Here is a 20,778-nt window from a genome sequence, read left to right on the forward strand (position 1 = left end):
ATCTCGCTCAGGTGACAGGTTGGCTCTGGAATTCCTTACTCACACACCTCTCAGCACATCTTGCTCAGCATTCCTCGACCTGCCAGAACTGGTGCTGCCACGTCCCCCTCATGCCAGAGCATCGGGAGCCCAGCTACTGCTCCCAATCCCGTTGGGAATCAGTTGTGTTTGCTCTGGGTAGCATTGGCAGGGATTTGAGACTTCCAGTGGTAACAAACGGGGTTTTGTCTCGCTGTAGAGCAGCTCTGCAACGTGCATTGATAAAGAACTGTCCCCACGAGGGGCCTGGCTGGCTCCGGGCCGATAAGGGCTGGGATAACCGTCATCCCTCACTCCTTCCCTCCGGCAGCAGCCAGGACTGACTCCTGAAATGGATCATGGGACAGGGACAAGGTGGTGGCATCGTGACCCACGCAGCCTGTGGGAGTGCTCAGAGGGCTGCCGGGGTCCCTGGGGGTCTGGATGGAGGTGCTGGTAGGATTTTCCAGCCCTATGGAATGTCAGGGGATGCCTTTGGCCTGGAGCCAGCAGGCAGGTCCTGGGGGCTGTTTGCCGGCTCTTGGGGTAGCACCAGGGTAACTCAGCCCTGACACCACGGAGGTGCCTCTGCAGGCGCCTCTTTGGGACCATCAGGTGTTTTCCCACATCCCGCCTCGGGATGCTTCCCGGCTCGGGGAACCATAAAAGGCAAAGCTCTGGGGCAGTGGCTGAGCTGGGAGCTGGGCTGGGAGCCGGGCCGGGAGCCGCGGCTCGCTGCAATGCCAGGCATCCCGGCTGTGTACAAACGGATTAGAGCCCTCCAGCTCCCCGGCTCCAGCGCCTTCCGGAGCGTTATCCAAAGGGAGGAACGTTCTGCTCGGAGGGTTACTTAGAGAAATGCCCAGGTGTTAAAAGGGATTTTTGATAAGTTCTGTTTGGGAGTCTCCGCAGGGACAGTTGTATCTGGGGCTGCCGTCGGGCTCCTGTTTATCTCAGGCAGGCTTTTTCTGTCACAGCAATTCCCTTCGCAGTAACGTATTCCCGGGATCCTTCCAGCCGCCCCGTCCCTGCCCCGCGTGCTCTGTGCAGGCTGCATCTCTCCCCCAGGCACTGGGACGCAGCCCAAGGCAGCGCCGCTTCCAAGGAAGGAGCGCTGGGGGAGCCGCTCCGCGTCCCCGGGCGCAGGGCAGGGAGGCAGGGAGGAGAGCCAGGGGCACGGATGCGGCTTTCCAAGCTCTCCGTGAGACCCACGGGGAAGCTGCCGGAGAGGAGAATCCCTGGAGAAGGATGCAGATGGGAAGCAAGTCCTGGCTGTGAAGTGCCACGGACCAGCATATTAGCAGCTGGGGGTGTGCTTTTCCAGTTATCCAGGTGGGATATATCTGGGTAGGGACCAAAGCAGCATCAGCTGTGCCGGGTGCTGTCGCGCTCCGTCGTGCCAACGGGATGTTCCTCTCCTGGCCATGAGGCCAAGGAACGCCGGTTCACATGACCCAGGCTCCGACGCTTCCAACTGCCGCCGTCTCTGCCTTAGCGGAGCAAGGAGAAGGCGGTGCCGACAGCCTGCCCAGACCCAAGGTGGGGAGAAATCTTGGCTGGCCACTCTCAAAGCATTTGGAACCAGGAATTACGGTGACGGAGCTGCCGGCCATGGAAGCCTCCACCTGGCAGTACTGTGGATATTTACGGGATGACACAAGCAAGAAGAGGGGGAGAGACTGCGCTGCTTCCCAGGGAGACTCCGCGGGAACACGCGAGGATTGTACACGGCGGCAGCTCGGCCAGGAGGGCCTGGGGAACAGGCTGGAGAGAGGGGACCTCCTCCAGCTCCGGAGCGACACCAGGGCCCCTGCCAGGAGGTCGGAGATGAGCAGCAACGGGCAGAGAGGACTGCCGGGGGACCTGTGCCTAGAAGAGCATCCCATGTCCAAAGGGTGCAGGAGAGGGGAGGACGGAGAAGCCCCTCCGAAGGTGTATGAGATGGAGGTGGGGCCCAGGCGCACGGGCAGGACGGTGAGGCCGGTGGTTTACAGGTTGGAGGAGAGCGAGTACCGGCGCCTCATCCAGGAGGCAGAAGAAGAACCTGAGGAGGAATGGGAAGAGACAGAGGACACGGTGCTCGTGATTCAGGAGGACTATGCAGGGGATGGGAAGGTGGCAAGTCCAAGCCTGAACAGGCTCAATTCTTTCCAAGGGGTCCTGAGGAGGCAGATGAGCCGTTCGGACTCAGAGAGCAGCGTGGAGAGCAGGCAGGTGAACAAACTGAGCCTGAACTGCCCCTCGGAGAGGAACAAGCCCACGGTCCCCGTCAGGTCCGACAGCTTCGAGCTCATGGATTACATCCTGCAAAATAAACACGAGGCAGCAGCATCTCTCTCCTACATCCCCAGGGACAGCAAGGCAGCCGAGAGCTTCAGGTCGGCGCGGAGCTTCTCCCCCCAGCCCGAGGGAACGCCAGACCTGTGCCAGAACGGCCAGGCCAGCGAGGAGGATCCGACCAAGAAGCACGAGCCAGACAAGCAGGTAGCAAAGAGCCTGGAGAGAATGGTGTCTGCTGTCCCAAATTATCCCTCAGCGGCCAGGGACACTGGGAGGCTTTCGAGACAGAGCAGCAGCCAGCTCCCGGAGAGCTGGGAGCAGCTGGGAGGGGAAGCTGACACAGGGATGCTCGATTCCTACATCCAGAAAAGAACCCCCCCGGCCCCTCCGGTCAGGACCCACAGCAAGGAGAGCCTGGCTCTGAGTATGAGCAAGGCTGTGGCGCTGACGGAGGCGCTGCTGGAGCCCTGCGGAGACGAGGCCAAGCCTGGCAAGGAGCAGTGGGCAGCAGGCACTGAGCAGCTCCCTGGGGGCAGGACTGCGGGAGGAGGGGGCTCGGAGGAGCCGGAGCGGAAGGGGAGGAAGAGTCAGGAGGATGAGAACGTGCTGACAGTCGCCGACGCCAAGAAAACCTTCGAAAAGCCCAAGGCGTCAGAGGGGGCGGCGGCACCACCAGCGCCCAAGAAAGGTGAGGAGTGAGGGCTCCTGGCTCTGCCCTGGGGGCCCTGGAGGGCACTGTGCCGGGGCGGGAGGGGAGGGGAGGTGGGAGCAGGGAGGTGGTCGGAAAATACCTGCCTGGAATAGCTGGGTAGGCAGATGGGATGTGCTCAGGGCACATGGAATCTCGTAACGAGGCAGGATGGAATTCAGGTGTTGGTTCAAAGCACTTTGTGAAGTGAAATTGTTTTGGAGAAAGATTTGCTTTGTTAGACTCTCCTGTATAGGAATAAGTACAATATACTGCTTTTTCAACAGCCACAGTGCAGCAGTGCCCATAGGATGCTCCCTCCCACTGCCATGTGGGATTATGTGCCTCAGTCTCTCCAGGCACTGGGTGAGCCAGTATAATTTTGTTTTAGCTGTGCCATTAAAAAGAAGCATTATTTTCCTTAAGTTCTTTTTCTTCTGCACTGTGACTTCACTCAATAAGCCTTTCAGGAGAATGACATCAACTTGGAAAGCCTTTCACTGAAAAAATACAGATAAGTGAACTTTGTTGAAATCTTCCTGGTAAAACAGCCGTTCTGCAGAAACGGGGAAGGACAGAAATGAGTGTTTGTGTGAGAGAGTGGATCCTGCAAGGAGCCACCCGACCCACGCTGCTTAACTCGCATCTTCTGTTCAGTGACAATCTGCAATTGTGCATTTCCTTATAAGGGAAAATAAGTGTTTTAAGGCACAGGAAATCTATGGTGGCTTTGAACTGAGTCGGGTGTTTGCTTGAAAAAATACGTGTGATTATCCCACGGCACCAGGCACATCGTGCTGTCGGTTGCTGTCGCGACACTGAGGCAGAGCAGGAACGTTGCCACAGTTTGTGTGCCGCGGATAACAGAATCCCTGCAGGGATGACAAACGGGTCCTGTCCCCTCAGAAGGCAGCTGAGGACATGTTGTCATTCTCCCAGTGTAAAGAAATAGCGCTGAGAGGTGTTTGTCACTGCAAACTCTCTGTGCCGGGCTCTGAGCACAGAGCAGGGATGGGGTTGGTGTTATCCCAGTGTCTGGACCTCTGCTGGTCCTGGGTGGGAATTGTCTGATATCAGTGGCACAGCTGATCTGGAGTGTTCCCATCAGCCACACTGGGATGTTTGATCAGCCCATCCTTCCCCGGAATGGAAGGAGCAGGTGGATGCAATGGATGCAATGGGTGGTTTGGCAGATATAAGGAATCAATTCCATCCTCAGGGCAATACTGGCCTCAGCAAATCCCTCTTGGTACCTTCTTATTCTCCAGAAGAAATAAGGGTCAAGGGTTGAGACAATATTTCAGTGCTGAACCGTGAAAATGTTGCAATAAAAAATAACAGAACCACAGAATGTTTCAGGTTGGGAGGGCCCTCAAGGCTCATCTCGTTCCACCCCCTGCATGGGGAGGGACACCTTCCACAGGAGCAGGAAGAAGAGCAGAAGCAGCTTCTCATTTTGCTCTGTCCAAGACAGCCTGTTGGGGTTTTAAAAACCTGTTTCAAACATTTCTCTTCCCAAATCTCAGACACAAACACCTCGCCTGTATTTACCCTGACATGATTCCTTTCTTATACCTCTGATTTTTCCAGCACCTTTGGTCCAACTTGATCCTAGACAGCAGGGAGAGAAACAGAAGGAGATGGCAAAAGGATTCCAAAGTGGTTGAATAATGAGATCTGTGCTCAGTGCCCAGGAAACCCAGCACCCAGCCCTGGCTCCTTCTCTGCCTGCCTGATTTTTTGCTGCCATTCAGGATTTCAGAATGATAGGAAGTGTCAATCCCAAGATTCTCATGTTGTAAATAAAATACAGTTTGCTGGGTTTTTTCTTTTTCTTTTTTTCTCTCTTTTTTTTTTTTTTCAATTTTTTTTTGCTTTTTGTGTTCTGCTTTCTTGTCTCTCTCCTCCTTGTTAATCATCCAGAGACAGCAACAAAGGAAATCCCATCTGTTGCAAGTAATTGCTTTGGTTTTATTTGGTGGCCCAACATTTTAATTAGGTATTGGGACTTACCTCCCCTTCACTGCAAAAATAGGAAAGAAATGAAAATGTATTTTACAGTCCTGTCTAATGATGGAGAAAAATACATGAGGATATAGAAATTGAAATTAGAGGTTTCCTTCTGCTGTAAAAGGACTCTTTTGGGTGCCTTTCTTACAGCTGAGTTGGGAGGGATGTGTTTGACATCGATATTACTGCACAAAATGTGTGAGAGTGGGTAGATGCAGTAATAGATGTGCTTGATGAAATCTATTGTAAATCATTAATAACAATGACATAAATTATTAATGCCCATCCTGGCCTAATGTTCTCTCATTCCTTACCCATTTCCAGCATCTCCCAGCCATTCCAAGCAGCACAGACACGATGTCAGCGCAGGCCCTCGCTCACCACGGCAGATTTTATCACCCTTTGGGGAGGGGGGGTTGGGATATGACCCCAACTTTGGGGTCTGGAAGTAGCTCAGGGATGGTTCCATGTCACACAGAGCTGGGAATAAAGCTCAGGGGTGCTGAGCTCCCAACCCTTTGCTTTAATCCATGTTTTCCTCTCTCCTTGCCCACGAGCTCAGATTCACTCTCCTTCACTTCTCCCTTCCTGCCTGTTGTTTTAAAATATCTCCTGGAACATTTTGTTCTCCTTATCTTCATTCCCTAATTCTATAGCTCCCCTTTCTGGCCAAGGACTGAATAAGGCCAATCCAAAGGGATTTTGCTTTCCCTTCTCTCCAGACAAATATTTTGCAGGAGCTGGGAGACACTTCCCTGGGCAAATTCCCTCGTCGAGACAGAATCGATTTGCCATTATCAGGAGCTGTTCCGTGGTAGCTCTTAGGACAAATTCATCTTGGCAGCTGCTCAACAGCTGATGATCTTTGAAATGTCTTTTAAAAACCAGGATTGGGACTGGTTTCATAAAGCTGCCCCTGGAACTCGCTCCCTGCCCACGGACACTGAGGAAAAGAGACAGAAAAAAAGCAAATTAATGTTAAAAGTAAATCTAATTCCACACAGGGAGAATAGCTTGGGGTGGGTTTGTCATTGCAATCAGTTCAGATCTCATAGAATCCCAGAATCCCAGACTGGGTTGGGTTGGAAGGGACCTTAAAGAACGTCTCATTCCAACCCCCTGCCATGGGCAGGGAACGTTTCCCTGCATTAAAAAGCACTAAATTCCAGTAATACTAAATGAAAGGTAAGATCACATTACTGATTCCAGTGGGAGCAGCTCTTCCTAATGCTGCTGAGTCTGGCCTTGGGTATCTAATGATGGGATGAGAACCCTAAATGATAGGAGCTGTGAAAGAGAAATATAAAAAAAGTACTCAAATTTTGGGTGGGAAAACCTAGAGCTTCCGTTTAAACAAATATTACAGTAAAGTAAATATAATAATAAATGCAATAGTAAAGTAAGTATGATAATAAATTCAAAAGGCTTCAGGAAATAGACAAATAGGGGCATAAAACTCCTTGAAAAGCTGTATAAATTGGACACCAGGTCCAAACTCTCCTGTCTGGCATATTTTGCGTGACTTACAAGTTAAGCTGCAAAATAACAGGACTTTAAAGTGCTGATCTCCCTAAACCCTCCCTAAGCCGTTTCCCTCCATTCAGAATATATTTAGCAATGAGGATTTCAGCAAACTGAGACATTCAGGATAAATTCATCCCTCAAATGACTTTACTGCTTCCACCGACGGGGTTTGATGCCCATCTGGGGCTGCTCAGAGACTCCAAATTGCAGAGTGTGGGCTGAAGGCATCAAGATTTCACCTTAAAAGAGGTGCTTCAGGTGTTTCTTCACCTCTCCTAACTCCAACCGGCACCTTGGCAGGGGGGGCTGTGGGACACACCAATTGTGGAGCTTATGAAACACATCAGGAGCAAACCAGGGTGATTTCTTGCAGGGATGGAATTGATGCATATTTGCAGGAAGCTAAATTTAGCCACTGACATAAGTTTCAGAGGTGGAGTCTGTAGCCACGGTGCTGTTTCCGTATAAAGGCTGTGAGATACTTTGCAGCAATCCTGCAGTGCCGGAGCTGAGGGGAAAATATGTGGGATGGCTAAAACTGGGGAAATGGAGTCTTTGAAATGTAATAACCAGGCGTGTCAGTACTGATAAAATGGGATAAACCTTGTTGTGTGGCTCCTTGGAGCTGCAATATTTGGTAATAGGGTATTTTCCTTCAGAAAAATTAGGATTTGTGGCATATTTTGACAAGTTGTTGGGCTTGCAGCACTCTAGGTATCATTTAAACTGTTTGTGAGGATGGTTTTATTCAGCTGAAGTGACGAAGATTAGCGGTTACAGTGGAATCAAAGAGTTTGTGTAAAACCTGAGCTGTTCCTTCTGTTTGTTGGAGACTGCAGCCCAAAATTTATGTACTTGGTATGGTTGTGATTTAAGTAGCTCATTAGCCCAGGTGAGGGTCTGGGTGATCTTTGCAGCATTTCCATCCAGGTGTCGTTTCCACCTCAGTCCATCCTTATTGACTCTTCCAGCACCGTGTCATCCATCCCTGCAGGATCCACTGTGCCGGTGGCAGTTGTTGAGAGGATTAGGCTTCAATCAGCTTTCTCGGGGCAAATTTCACTTGGTGCCCTCCGTGTGTCACTTTCCTTTTAGCTGGAGGCTGAAAGTCTTCCTTCAGTTCCTCTTTTGAGCTGTTGGGTGGTGCTGGGTGCTGCTGCCCTCGCTCTTGTTTTCCAGTCCAGGGGAAAAGCATCGCCTGGCACATGATTAAAATATAATTTTTTATAAAATTTCAAGCCACACACACAGGTTTGAGGCTCCTAATAAACGAGGGACGGGCAGTCAGGGATCTCAGCTCAATCACTGACTCATTGTGACCTTCAGCGCGTCACATACGTACGTGGAAAATGTGAATCACGCCCCAAACCCACTGACTTGGGGCTACCTGCAGCTCTGCTCCCAGGCTGCCAAACTGCTTTTGTTTTCTTCTTTTTTAGCTAGAACACGATTGTTTGAGGAAGGAGGGTGGTGTCAGTGTGCTGGGCTGGCGCTCAGAAGGAAGCTATTAATTAATTTCACGGTGCCGTGGGCAGAGATGCAGCGTTGCCACTCTAATCTCTGGGTGTATCGTTTTATTATCGAGGTGTTGCTCGGTCGGTAAGAGAGGCTTTCCTGCTTACTGAATCAGTGGTTTAACTAGTGTCAAAGTTTAACATGTGTTGGATAACATTTGTTTAATCTGTAGCTACTGATGTTTCCATCAGCTGTGACAATCACCAGCAAGACCGAGACAAATGTATCTCCCTTAGGTTTTGGAAGTGTTTCAACACCCAGATCTTACTGGAGGTAGTTCACGGTCCTGTCACAGCTTCATGGGGGAGAGGAGGGTTCTCAGCTCATCTCCTCATGACATATATTCCTCCAAATTCTGAAGGATTAGAAAGGCAATTAGAGGGGTGCCACTGCCCTGAACCATCACCCCCCCCCCTTTAAGTACCAAACCACATGCAAATGAATGCGCAAACATTGGCCAGAACGTATGAGGAAGCTCAAGGAGTTTTTGGTTTTGGCCATGTATGGTAACACTGAGGGATGTGGGCTCTGCTCGTGGTTGTTCACCCGCTCCTCAGGCTCCCCGAGGCACCGAACGATTCCGAGTGTGGTGTTACCTGTGAGCACCCAGGTGTGTGCTGCCAAGTGCTCACCCTGCCGTGACCTGTCAGAGCAGCCCAGGTACAAACCTTACACCACACACACAGCGCAGCAACCCCAAATGGTCCTTACTCTGAGTGCGATGGGGAGAACCTTTATTTTCGAGCTGCTGCTCTGGTTGTCTTGTTGAAGTGTGATTTTTAGCGAGGGTTTTGCTTCGCAGTCTTTAGCCTGGGGCTTTTGTCGCCGTCCTTTTCTCACAGCAGCCACAGTGAGTCGGTGTGACAAAATGAGGGGAGGAGGTTGTTTTCCTGTGGGCCTGCAGGTTCCCCTCGGTGTTGACTCTGAGGACATCAGGCTCTGATCGCTCAGGGACACATGGCCAGTCCCTCGGAGGGGACATGACTGGACCGTCAGGGATCACACGGCTGATCCCTCAGGGATGACAGGACTGGTCCCTCAGGGAGGACATGCCCGGTCCCTCAGGGCAGGCATGACCGGTTGTGAGAGAGGACATGACCGATACCTTAGGGGGGACACGGCCAGTCCCTGAGAGGGGGACACGCCTGGTCCCTCAGCAGAAACACGCCGGCCCCTCACGAAGATCCCCCATGTCCTCCCTCCCTCCCCGCTGAGGGGCGGCGGGGCGGGGCCTAAGAGCGCGCGACCGCGCGTGGCGGCGATCGCCGCCTCGCCATTGGTCGGTCGGGCCGCCACTCACCCCGCTGCCCCGCCCCCCTTCCCCCCCGCCGAGAGGCGGGAGCGGGCGGTGCCTGCGCGGAGGGGCCGTGTCCCGCAGGGGGCGTGGCCTCGGCGGGGGCGTGTCCCCTCGGCCGCGCTGCCCCGCCCCGCCCCGCGGCGCTCAGTCGGGCGGCGGCGGCGGGCGGAGGAGGAGGCGGAGGCGGCGGCTCCGCCGGGCTGAGGAGCGGACGCAGGAGGCGGCTCGGCATCGCGGTGCGGCTCGGGGGCGGCTCGGGCGAGCGGGCGGGCGGGCGGCTCCGGGGAGGAGCGGCGCTGCGGCGAGCGGGGGGGTTGGCGGGAGGGCGGCGCGGTGCCCGCGGGAGGGCGGCGGGCAGGGCGGGGGTCCGGCCGGGCGGGCCCTTCCCGCGCGGGGCCGGCGGGCGCTCCGTGAGGCGGCGGCCGCTGTCAGCGCGGGGCCCGCGGCGGGAGCGCCCTCCCCGCACCGCCCCTGCCCCGGCCGCTCCCCGCTCCCTCCTTATTAGGCAGCGGCGCGGGGTCGCCGCCGCATCCGCATCCGGCCGGGGCCGCCGGGCAGGGCAAGCCCAGGGCGGGGCGGCGGCGCCGGGCGCTCCCGCCGCGCACCTGATGCCGCGGCGGGGACGGCGCTGGGGGGCTTTTGTTCCGCACGTTTGCCCTTGTTTGGTTTTTTCCCCCCCCTCCTTGCCTCTCTTCCTCCCGGCGATGCAGCAGCCGCTCGGTGCCACCGGCGTGTGCCGCCCCCGGAGCGCCCGTGCCCGCCGAGCACCGAGGCGGAGGACAAAAGATGAGCGCCCCGATGCGGGGTTAGTTTGGGGGTGTTTTCCGTAGGCTCTCGTGGAGCAGGTCCTGGTCACGCCGTTATTAGTGGCTCTTTCGAGGCTGTTCAGGAGATGCGTGGAGTCCCCTGGCCTGTGTGACATGTCATGGGATCATCAGAGAATCCCGGAATGGTTTGGGTTGGAAAGGACCTTAACGAGCATCTCATCCCACCCCCCACCATGGGGGGCTTTGTTTTCCTGTGCAGGAAGCCACATTGTTTAACAGTGATATGCCAAAGATGGGATTTAAAGGTTAGTCCTCACCTGTGCTTTGTGAAATTCCCAGTCTCTCCACTCAAGGCACCCGGGAAGGTGCTGGACACACGGGAAGGTGTCTGACACCACCATGCAGAGGTGCAGCTGTAGGACCCCCAGCCAGACAATATGATGCTGTGACTGACTGACTGCACAGCAGACAGGTCTAAAAAAAAAATATATATTTAAAAAAAAGGCAGTGAAAGCTGCCTGGAAACAAAACTGATTGATGCAGTTTTACGGTTGAGGATAAGTGATACATACATTAGGGTTGGGGATTTTTTTATAGCTGGAGTTGGTCTGAGCACATCTGTTCAGCCTGTTCCTGGAGATGTGTGTGGGAGCAAGAGCAAGGATGGTGGCAAAATAGGAGAGGGACACTCTGAACACACCAGGCTGGGGCTGATTTGTCAGTTTGCTGCTGAATTTCCCCATTCTGGTTTAATTTTCGGCCAGGCTGTACCCAAATTACCCGGCACCACCCTCTCCCTCCGTGTTCCTCCAGGAGCAGTTGCGTGAGGGAAGCTCTGGAGTGTGGGAAAATGGTGTGAATGGCACAGTGTGTCCTGGGAGAAGCGTGTGGGGATGTGGAGAAAGCAGCGGGTGTTTTGTGCGGGAGGCAGGACAGGGGATATTCCATTTTCATTTGAATAACAAGCCTTGAATCATCTTTTCTGCTCAGGGGGGAGAAAACAGATGGCTCTGCACTCCCCGAGACGTTTCATTGCAGCTAATAGTGATGTTTGCTAAAGACTGTGTACACAAAGGTAGATCAAATATTGTTGTGGCACTGTGTGTTTATTTTGGCTATATATGGGGGGTTTTGTATTTTCAGTAGCCCCGGTAAGACCTGACCCACTCAGGGAGCATTCGCTTGGTGTTTGTTTTAATCCAGCACTTCATAACAGTAAATTTTCAATGGTCACTTGTAGCCTTTTATCCAGATTGCTTTAATCAGCATTTGTGTTCTCTGTTGGCATTGCTGTGTCTTCTCCCGAGCTGTCTTTTCAAACACCATCGGATTTTTTCAAGTGAAATCTTCATGCTTATTGCATCTGTCACTTCTGGGACTCACTCCAAGCGAAAGGCAGGGATTCAGTTTAATGGCAATGAGGAGGAATGCGCAGAAGGGGGAAATATCAGCTTTTCCCTGGGTGATGCAGCACAGGGCACTGGGCTCTGCCCTCGGTGGCTGCTCCATCCATCACATCCACGGCCAATATTGGACTTCACCGACGGCTTCGTCACACGGCTCATTAAAGCACGACGTTGTGCCGTGATGGGGAGGGGATTTATGATGCTGGGTTTAATTTGGTGATCAATTCTGAGGAATATCACTCGGGTGCCAGCTTCCTATTTTGAAGACATGAGCAAAACACTTCCTGGCCTGGGTTTGCAGCTCGGTGAGGTCATCAGAGCACCACTCCCAGGGCCAGGAATGTCCTCTCGGGCAAGCTCACAGGCACATTTTCACTTGACTTTTAAAGTCTTGCTTTGTTTGTTTTGATTTTGCTTTACTGAGGCTTTTGTGATAATCTCAGCCCTTCTCCGAGGATGTGTTGGAACAGAAACTCACTGAGGATTTGAAGTGCCCCAGTTTAAGCCTTTACAGGGCATAGGAACAAGAATTAAATGGCTGTGTTCTCTTCTAGCTCTTTCCCTGTGGTCTCCCCTGCTTAATATTTTTGGGCTGGTGTGTATTCTGGTGGTGAACTCTGAAATTACTCTGATTAGAAACTGCTTAGAGCTTCAGTTTAGTCACCCTGGTCCCAGAGCCGCCTGTGAAAAGTCAGACTGTTGGTGGCTTTAGGCTGACAGGATGTGAACTGCTGGGGTTTTGTCACGTTATGCACAGTTGCAGGTGCTGGTGGGGTGAAAGCCAAGCCAAAACTGAGCAGAAAAAGGCTTAGCTTAGCTGAGTGACTCAGGAAAGCAGCAGCGAAAGTCCATTTTTCTGGATGTGTTGGATACACCAGTGTGGTTGGGAATTGTTCACTGGGCCCTTTCTTTTTATCTGCTAATAGGATTGCTTTGTTCTGATTTTCCTCCTGTGAGTAACTCTACAAAAAATGGATTATTTGTTTCTTTTTGAGGTTATAATTGTTCGGCACATGACTTTTTGTGGGGGTTTTATCATCTAAACCCACACATAGACCTGTAAAATGCCAGTGTGACACTGAACTGCTTTTCAGGGCCGGTCCTTGGAGGAGCAGGCTGGAGAGGATCCTAATGGAATACACCAGCCATTAGTTGTATCACCATCCCCTAGCTGTGTATGTGCCTGCCTGGGTTTGTGTAGGGACTATAAATCCAGTCAGAATTAATGGCTGGATGTGGATGAAGTACCTATGAAGCAGGTGACTGTTGGGCAAGTGGATAATTTTACCCCTCTCCCATGTAATTCCTGATGTCAATAAAACAGGGGTGATCCCTTGGAGCAAACAAACCTAACAAGTCCCAAAGTGCTCCTGAAATGGAAGAGGACTTTGTGATGGAACATCCTAAAAGCTTTAAAATCCTGCTCTGTGGGTCAGGAACTTGACAGAGAAATGATGAAAATTGTATCTGCTACTGCCTCCAAAGGGGCAAACCCATGGGTTTTGAAAGCTGCCAACCTTCTGATGTGCTCTTGGTGGATGGAAGGGATCTCCTTGATTTGGAGGTGATAAAATACAAGGTGGGCTGTCATACAGTTTCTCCTCTGTGCTTTTCTTTGCTGATGAATTTGAGGTAGAATCACCTGCATTGGAGAAAGGAGAATTTCTTCAGCATTATCATTTTTCTCCTTCGACGTCCCTGGCTTTGTCTGAGTCCACATTTTGTGGGTGATAACAATAAATGATGTATAATGTGCTTTTTGCTCTGGGTGGGTAATGATGTTGGAGGTCTGTCTCCTGGTAGGGAGGTTCCAGTGAGTGACACTGAGCTGGGCCTCTCGGTCCAGCATAATTAGATTTGTCTTGTTTTCCTTTTTAATAATTGAATTTGAAAAAGCAGTGGAAATAAACCAGTGGTGGGATCTGACTTAAAGTGATTAAGGCTCAGCCTGGGTGTGCTGAGCTGAGCTCCCAGCTCTCCTTGGGAGTGTTGCTGAGCTGTGCTTGAGGCCAAGTGTTCCCTTTAGGAAGGACCAGGGTTTCCCTGTGGTTTTCCCTGTGGTTTTCCAGATTTTGGCTGCCCATAACATCTCTGAATGAGAGTTCCTATGTAGGAACAAGCATATAGATAAGAATTCTTAGCTGAATATTAAAGCAGCCATTTCCACAGTTTTATCAAATATGTCTGAACAGGATTCCCTAAAACTCCATGGGAATGATGTGCCTGAATCATGTACCACTACTCCTTGTTTGCATCCCTGTATGAACCTGGGCAGTGCATTGCACCTGCAGTTCCTGGGATAAGTAATCCCTGGAAAATGGACTTCAAATCACTCTGGTTTGAGTATTTAGAAATAAGGGAACTTCCCTCCCTCCCCCCTGGTTCTGCATATAGTTTCCATAGAGACAGTGTTCTGGAGCCATTGAAAATCCATTGTTTATCTTAAATAAATATATAAACCTGCTCTATTGAAACATCACATTTTGCAGTGCCCTGTTCCATGCAAGTCTTCAGTGACAAGGGGAAATGGGTTCAAACTGAAAGAGGGGATATTTAGGTAACATTTTAGGAAGAAATTCTTCCCTGTGAGGGTGATGAGGCCCTGGTACAGGTTGCCCAGAGAAGCTGTGGCTGCCCCATCCCTGGAAGTGTCCAAGGCCGGGTTGGACAGGGCTTGGAGCAACCTGGTCTAGTGGAAGGTGTCCCTGCCTGTGGCAGGGGGTGGAACTGAGTGATCTTTAAGGTCCCTTCCAACCCAAACCATCCCATGGTTCTGAATCTGATGGAGATTTGCCATCCTACAAGTGCTGCAGATCTGGATCCCGGACAAAGTGCTAATGGATGTAATTAGCAGCACCAGGGATTAGCAGCAGTAACAAATCCAGTCCATAGGAAGCACTGTGTCCCATGGGAGCTGGGCAAACTGGCCGTGCTGGGCAGATGATGGCAGGATAGGGAGGATTGTCATCAGCAAAGGCTCCATTCTGAGCACCCACTCAGGGCTGGAATTGCCCCTGAAGTTACCTTTTTTTTTTTTTTTTTTTTTTTTTTTCATTTTTACGTTAAATACTTCAAATCCCTCATGGTGGTTTGTTGGTTCCTGCTGGAATCTTGAACCCCCAGCTGACTCATTTACTTGGCATTTTTCACCACACCTGTGTCAGACAGATTGGGATCCTTCTTTTCCAGGTTGGGAATGCGAGGTTACATGTGTTACTCAGGGTCTGGGGAATACTTGTAGCATGTACTACTAAGTGTAGTTGTTTTACACATGGTTAAGGTATTTGCCCCAGCACACGTGGCGGGATAAATGGCTGTTCTTACACTTACCTTTTCAACCCTTAATTTCTCACTTAATTCCTTTCTGCACTACTTACATTAATTATACCGTATCTTGCAGGTTGGATTTAATGGGGGACAAAACTGCCTAGTTCAGACCAGGAGGTGGATTAAATGCTTTTTGAGTTTTCAGTGATATTTTTTGGGGTTGATTTTAATTTTTGGATCTGCTGAGATCAATTTGCAAGGCAAGAAAAAAAATCCTGAGCCAGCTTAGGCAACCAAGAGTTGCCAGACGTTCCTCTGCAATATATTCTGCTTTAGCACAGCCTGAAGTGTAGGCACAAAACTCTTCTAGCTGAGCGTTGCTGTGCCTCCAGCAGCTCTTTCCTGGCCACTGCCAGGAAAATTGCTGCTCTCTGGAGCAGTTTGTTGTGTGTGGTGCTTTAAGGTGCTGCTGTTTAAGGGTGGGCACCCCTGGGAAGGGGTCAGGTTATCTCTCTACTCTACTTTGCTCCCTGATGTTTCTTTGGGGGAGGAGTAAAGGTTATCTTTTTACTCTTTATATTCTGTGCTTTGCCACATCGATCTTCTGCTCTACTGGGGGAATTCTGAAGTGCTTGGAACGCTCACAGAAAAACCAGCTGGGGCTTATCTGGGTGGAATTGTGCCTGTTGATTTGGCCGGGCTCCTCCAGAGCTGCTGTAAATGCCACAGGGATTCCCGAGGGGCTGGAGGTGTGGGCTGCACGTGCAGCAACGTGACTGCCAAGCCAGCAGGTAAGTAAAGCTTAAAGGTCATCAGGCACAGGCTGGAATTCTTCACACCCCTTGCTGGGAACCGGTTCTCCAGCTGAGAGCAGCTGCAGGTCCAAGAATTCCCCAAGGAATCTGCCTTTGCCCCAGAGTGTGTCGGGATGGGTGTGATTCTCCCTGTCAGGGAGGCAGAGAGGTGGAGCTGGTGCCATGGAGGTGTCAGGGACAATGATACCCCTGATCCCTGGCACAGGGGGTAGGAAGATGTTTTTCCTTCTTGGATCTGAAATCTTTCTTCATAGCATAGCAGGAATGTTTATTAAAGCTCCTCAACAGACTAAATACACTTTGCTGAGATAATTTTTATTTCCTTGCCTGCCCAGAGAGGTGAGAGAGGAGCTTTGTGTTGCATTCATGGTTTGACAGCAGGTTGGTGCCAGGGACAGCAGCCTCGGCCCACGACAGATCAGCGACAAGGAACATCTGTAGGACAGAGGAAATGTGTTTGAACTTGGAAGCCTTTGCTGAAACAGATGTTTGAGGGGCTGTAATTGGTACCACGAGATAGGGATTTAAAATCAAGTGAGCAGATTGAACTATCTGGATTTGAGTTTCAGCCTCCTTCGGTCCCTTCCTCCCTCCCCCAGCCCTGATTTCAAATTGCACGTTACGGAAACGGGACAGAATGACAATGGTGCTCTTGGAATTATAGGCTGCTTGGCCAGAAGAGCTGGCAGGACAGCAAATGGAAATGTGGAGGAACACATGCCAGTTCCAACTGGGAGAACTGAGATTCATTTTGCAGCTTGTTTGTACTGCATTAAAACCCGAGATGTTTGCGTTGTCCGGTCTGAACTCCCACGTTCTGTGGGGAGGATATTGTCCTGTCTTTGACAATTAACTGTTGTTGGGTGCATTTGGAGAACACCAAAAGCAGTTGAGTGGGTGCCTCACCTGTTGGGTGGGTGGTGTTGAGAAGTGGAGGTCACTCCAGTTGGATGAAGGCGTTTCTCAGGAGGTGCTAACCAAGCTCACTGTTGTTTCTTGGAGTTGAGTGTCTCAATTTAAAATTCCAGTGTGATGGACCACGCTGGTCTATGCCGTACCTCCAGCCCACCTGGGATGTTCTCCAGCTCTCCAGCCCATCCTGTTTGCTGTTAGGGGACTGGGAGCACACTCCAGACACCCCAACACTGGTGTGTGGCTGCACTCGGCCATCCTGCTCCTCCTGGGTCACATTCCCAAGGCAGCGCCGGCTTCTCCGCAGGCTCCGGGCAGGCCTGGGGGCTGTGCTGGGTCCAGCAGCCCGGCGGAGCCGCTGTGGTCAGGCCGGGCCATGTGGAGAATGTGCCTCCTCGCCTGGTCAGTCTGACTCACTCTTGGCTGGGCTGGTTGGGAGCCTCCGCTGTGCTGATCTGTTGTTTCTGCTTCATTTCGGAGTCGGGAGGAATTCGTGTCCCAGCTAACTTGGTGTTCGGAGCTCAGGGCTCTGCAGGTCGTGGTGGCTCCTGGGCTGACCTGCAACCTTTTATCTCCTTATTTATCTCCTTAAAAAGAACTGTAATGTTTGTAGTTTCTTCCTGTGGATGCCATGGCATGTTGTAATGGAGGGAGAGAAACCAGCTTGTCAGATCCTCTGGAGATGGGGCTGGAGCCCCTCTTCTCTGGAGACAGGCTGGGAGACCTTGGTGTGTCCAGCCTGGAGAAGAGAAGGAAGGCCCCAGGGAGACCTGAGAGCCCTTTCCAGTGCCTGAGCGGGCTCCAGGAGAGCTGGAGAGGGGCTTTGGACGAGGGATGGAGTGGCAGGATAAAGGGGAATGGCTTCCCACTGCCAGAAGGCAGGGTTGGATGGGATACTGGGGAGGAATTCTTCTCTGTGAGAGTGGTGAGGCCCTGGCACAGGTTGCCCAGAGAAGCTGTGGCTGCCCCATCCCTGCAGTGTCCAAGGCCAGGTTGGACAGGGCTTGGATCAACCTGGGATAGTGGAAGGTGTCCCTGCCCATGGCAGGGGTGGAATGAACTGAGCATTATTAGGTCCTTTCTAACCCAAACCATTCTGGGATTTCTAATTTCTATAAGTCTTTTTGTCAGATTTTAAGGAATGATCCAATTCACTGCCTCTCCTCACTTACAGTTTAATGTTTCCAGCGATGTCTTAAAACCACTGTAGTTTAACAGGACATGTTCTTACCTTAGAAAATATCACATTAATCAAATCCCCTCATGTCTGCTCCTCTTCTTGACTTCAGCAGAATGGGGAATCCTGCAGGTCTTATTCTTTCTATGCTTTAGGTCCCAGCACCTGTCTGCTTAAATTCTGCTTAAACTCAGCATCAGAGAGAACAGACACATCCTGTATCAGGGGCTGAGTTCCAGGTCTAGTGGCCACTGCTGAGGCTCCTCTGTCACACACATAAAGATTTATCTTTGCCAATTATTTCAGAAAATCAGGTTGAAAATACACTTGTTTTCTGCCATGAGCACTCTGTTAGAAAAAAGTGCTTATTTAGCTGGGAAATGTGGAATCTGGTGGTGATTTTTTGAGAAATTATTGAAGCTATGGTGGGGAAAAGCTCTTTCTCTGTTCGTAACCACCATCCTTTGCCCAAAGCCAGACTTTAAGAAAAAGAGAAGCTTGTGATGTGTCTCAGGATCTGGAGGAAACTTGCACATAACCTTCAAGAGAGGAGAATTCAGTGGATCAGGGTGGCAGCTCTGAGCACATTGATACTTCCCTGGTAGCCCTGATAAGAGAACTAGGTCAGTGCTGGGGAGAAGCATTTTATCACCTCCTTCCCTCAGCTGGAATCCTGGCGCTGGGAGGGCCCTGCTGGCTCCTAGCTCTGCACAGCAGGCCCTGCTCTCTCCCTCGTGTTTCCCTCGGGGTCCTGGGGTGGGCTGAGCCCTGTTTTTCCCTCCCCATGGCAGTGCTGCTCACACTGGGGGTGGTCAGTCAGTCCCAGGGTGTCAGCAGCACCCACAGGGTTGGTGTGATGTCCATGGCTGCAGTTCACAGGGCGCTGTTCAGCCCTGGGAGGATTCACTCTGTCTCTTGGCAGTGAGGATGAGGATAGAGCGTGCAGAGGAGCTTCTCTGGTGTTTATTCCAGTGGAGAAAGCAGAGGAGAAGGAAGGTTTTTTGGAGGGGAGCATGTGAAAGACCACGGCCTTCCGTGGTCGGCTGCTGGAACAGCGGTGCCTGAGGTGGGAGTGTGGGGGAGGCTTCCTTTCCCTTATCCAGTAAAGCTTGTGTGGTGTCCAACAACTATCTCTACTGGCAGCAAAAATGGAGCTGAAATGCAGAGATTCCAGAATCCCAGAATGGTTTGGGTGGGAAGGGACCTTAAAGCTCATCTCATTCCACGCCCTGCCATGGGCAGGAGCACCTTCCACACTTCAAGCCTTGTCCACCCTGGCCCTAAATGCACCGAGGCACCTGGGATGTTTAATCCCCATATTCTGTACATTACTTGTCTCTATGAGGTTTTGTCCTGAGTTCTGATCCTTTTTTTTTTTATCTCCACTTTGCTCTCCTTCCTTCTCTTCTCATTTTCCTAATCTTTTTTGCCCAGCCTGTGCTAAATTATCATCATCCCAACATCCCCTATCACCTCTGAGGTGGGGCAGCTTTAGTGCCAGCTGACAGAAGATGCTATAAAAGAAATAACCTCAATAGAGGGATTTGTTTGGAGGCTGCTGGGAGAATTCCCATTCCTGCTCCTCAGCTGCCTCAGATCCAGGGTTTGGGTAACTGCTGTGGTGTTTCCCTTTGCTGGTTGCCCATCCTGCTGTGGCTCCTGATAAATTATTTTGTGTAATGATTTTTGTGTGCATTCATTGCTCAGGCTTTATGGTAGATGACACAGATTAAATGAAGCCAGACAACTCTCTCAGTTCGGGGTAATGACTTTCCACTGCGGCGTCCTTTTGTCACTGTAAATTATGATAAATGATGTAATGGTGGATGGAGAGATACAGCTCCAAAGTGGTGGGAGTGGAGAGATCAGCACGGATTGGTTTGGCTTGGAAGGGACCTTAAAGCTCATCTTGTTCCACCCCCTGCCATGGGCAGGGACACCTTCCACTAGAGCGGGTGATTCCTCAAGAAAACAAATTGTACACCTGGAAATCCTGAAGGGAAAATAGCCACAGTGTGGGAGGCATGAGGTGAACCCTCAGGAAATAACACGTCCCTCTGAGTGATCCCTGGGAGATCAGAGCATTACAGGCGCTTCTGACTCAGAGCTCTTCATATTCTAAAGGTTTTCATACAATCATTTGAGGTTCCAGCTAAAACCAGAATCATATCAAGTGTTTCACAGGTTAGGGCCAACACCTTGTGCTTCTTCCAGAACAGAAATTTCAGCTTATTTAAAGTTTGGGTTGTATTACATTTTTGAATGTGCTGGGCTCCCCAGTTGAGATATAATCAAATTCCCTAGTAGTTTGTGGTTTAGGTTCCCATCCCAAAATAGAATCTTGCCAGTGGTGGAACAGCTGGAAATTTCAGTATTAAGTTCATATTCCAGCTTTTTGTCTTTAAAATGAAGTGAAATCAGATGGCAGGGTCTTGCTCAACCTGGATTCAAGTAACCAAAGACTGGGAATAATCTGTGCACAAATATGATGTGTTTTGGAATTGGGACCGTCTGTAATAGTGTTCACCTTTGGTTTGAACAACTCTGAAAACAACAGTTCTGTCAGAACTGGACTGAAAATGGAGTGATTGGAAAAGGGATGCACAGAGGGAACACTGTTGTGTTTAAAAGGAGAGGGACTGTATCGAGGTATTTGTGGCTGTTCCCTTTTTCTGTTGGAGGTTTCGTGTGAAGTCCTGGGGTGAGGTGAGATGAAGTTTTTGTGGTCATGTGATAACTTTTTTTGGGGGGTTCAAAGTGAGAGGGTAGGTTTAGACTGGATATTAGGAAGGAATTCTTCCCTATGAGGTTGGTGAGGCCCTGGCACAGGTTGCCCAGAGAAGCTGTGGCTGCCCCATCCCTGGAAGTGTCCAAGGCCAGGTTGGACAGGGCTTGGAGCAACTTGGGATAGCGGAAGGTGTCCCTTTCCTGTGGGACTGTCCCACAGGGTGGGAATGAGATGATCTTTAATATTCCTTCCAATTCAACCCATTCCATGATTCTGTGGTTCTAATTCCCCCTCCAGCCTTGCTGGTGACTGACAGTGGTGGCAGTTTCCTGCCAGTGTGGGCTAATTCCAGTCGTGGCCCCGAGCGCACTGCA

The 20,778-nt window shown here is 51.1% G+C and overlaps 1 protein-coding gene across 2 annotated transcripts in view; it reads left to right on the forward strand.

Moving 5' to 3' along the window:
* Positions 1 to 2,891: 2,891 nt before the first annotated feature.
* Positions 2,892 to 20,778, forward strand: part of CORO1C (coronin 1C) — a 47,654-nt gene continuing 29,767 nt past the window's right edge. The window contains exon 1 of one of the 2 annotated variants that reach the window (XM_050318598.1): positions 2,892 to 2,986. The gene's annotated coding sequence lies outside the window, so the exon portion shown is untranslated. Of the gene's footprint in view, positions 2,987 to 9,461; positions 9,569 to 20,778 lie in introns of those variants that run through there. The other variant, XM_050318599.1, reaches the window with a different exon arrangement.

The sequence above is a fragment of the Myiozetetes cayanensis genome, unplaced genomic scaffold, assembly GCF_022539395.1.
Source record: "Myiozetetes cayanensis isolate MyiCay16 unplaced genomic scaffold, myiCay2020 scf21, whole genome shotgun sequence".
Classification (NCBI taxonomy): Eukaryota; Metazoa; Chordata; class Aves; order Passeriformes; family Tyrannidae; genus Myiozetetes; species Myiozetetes cayanensis.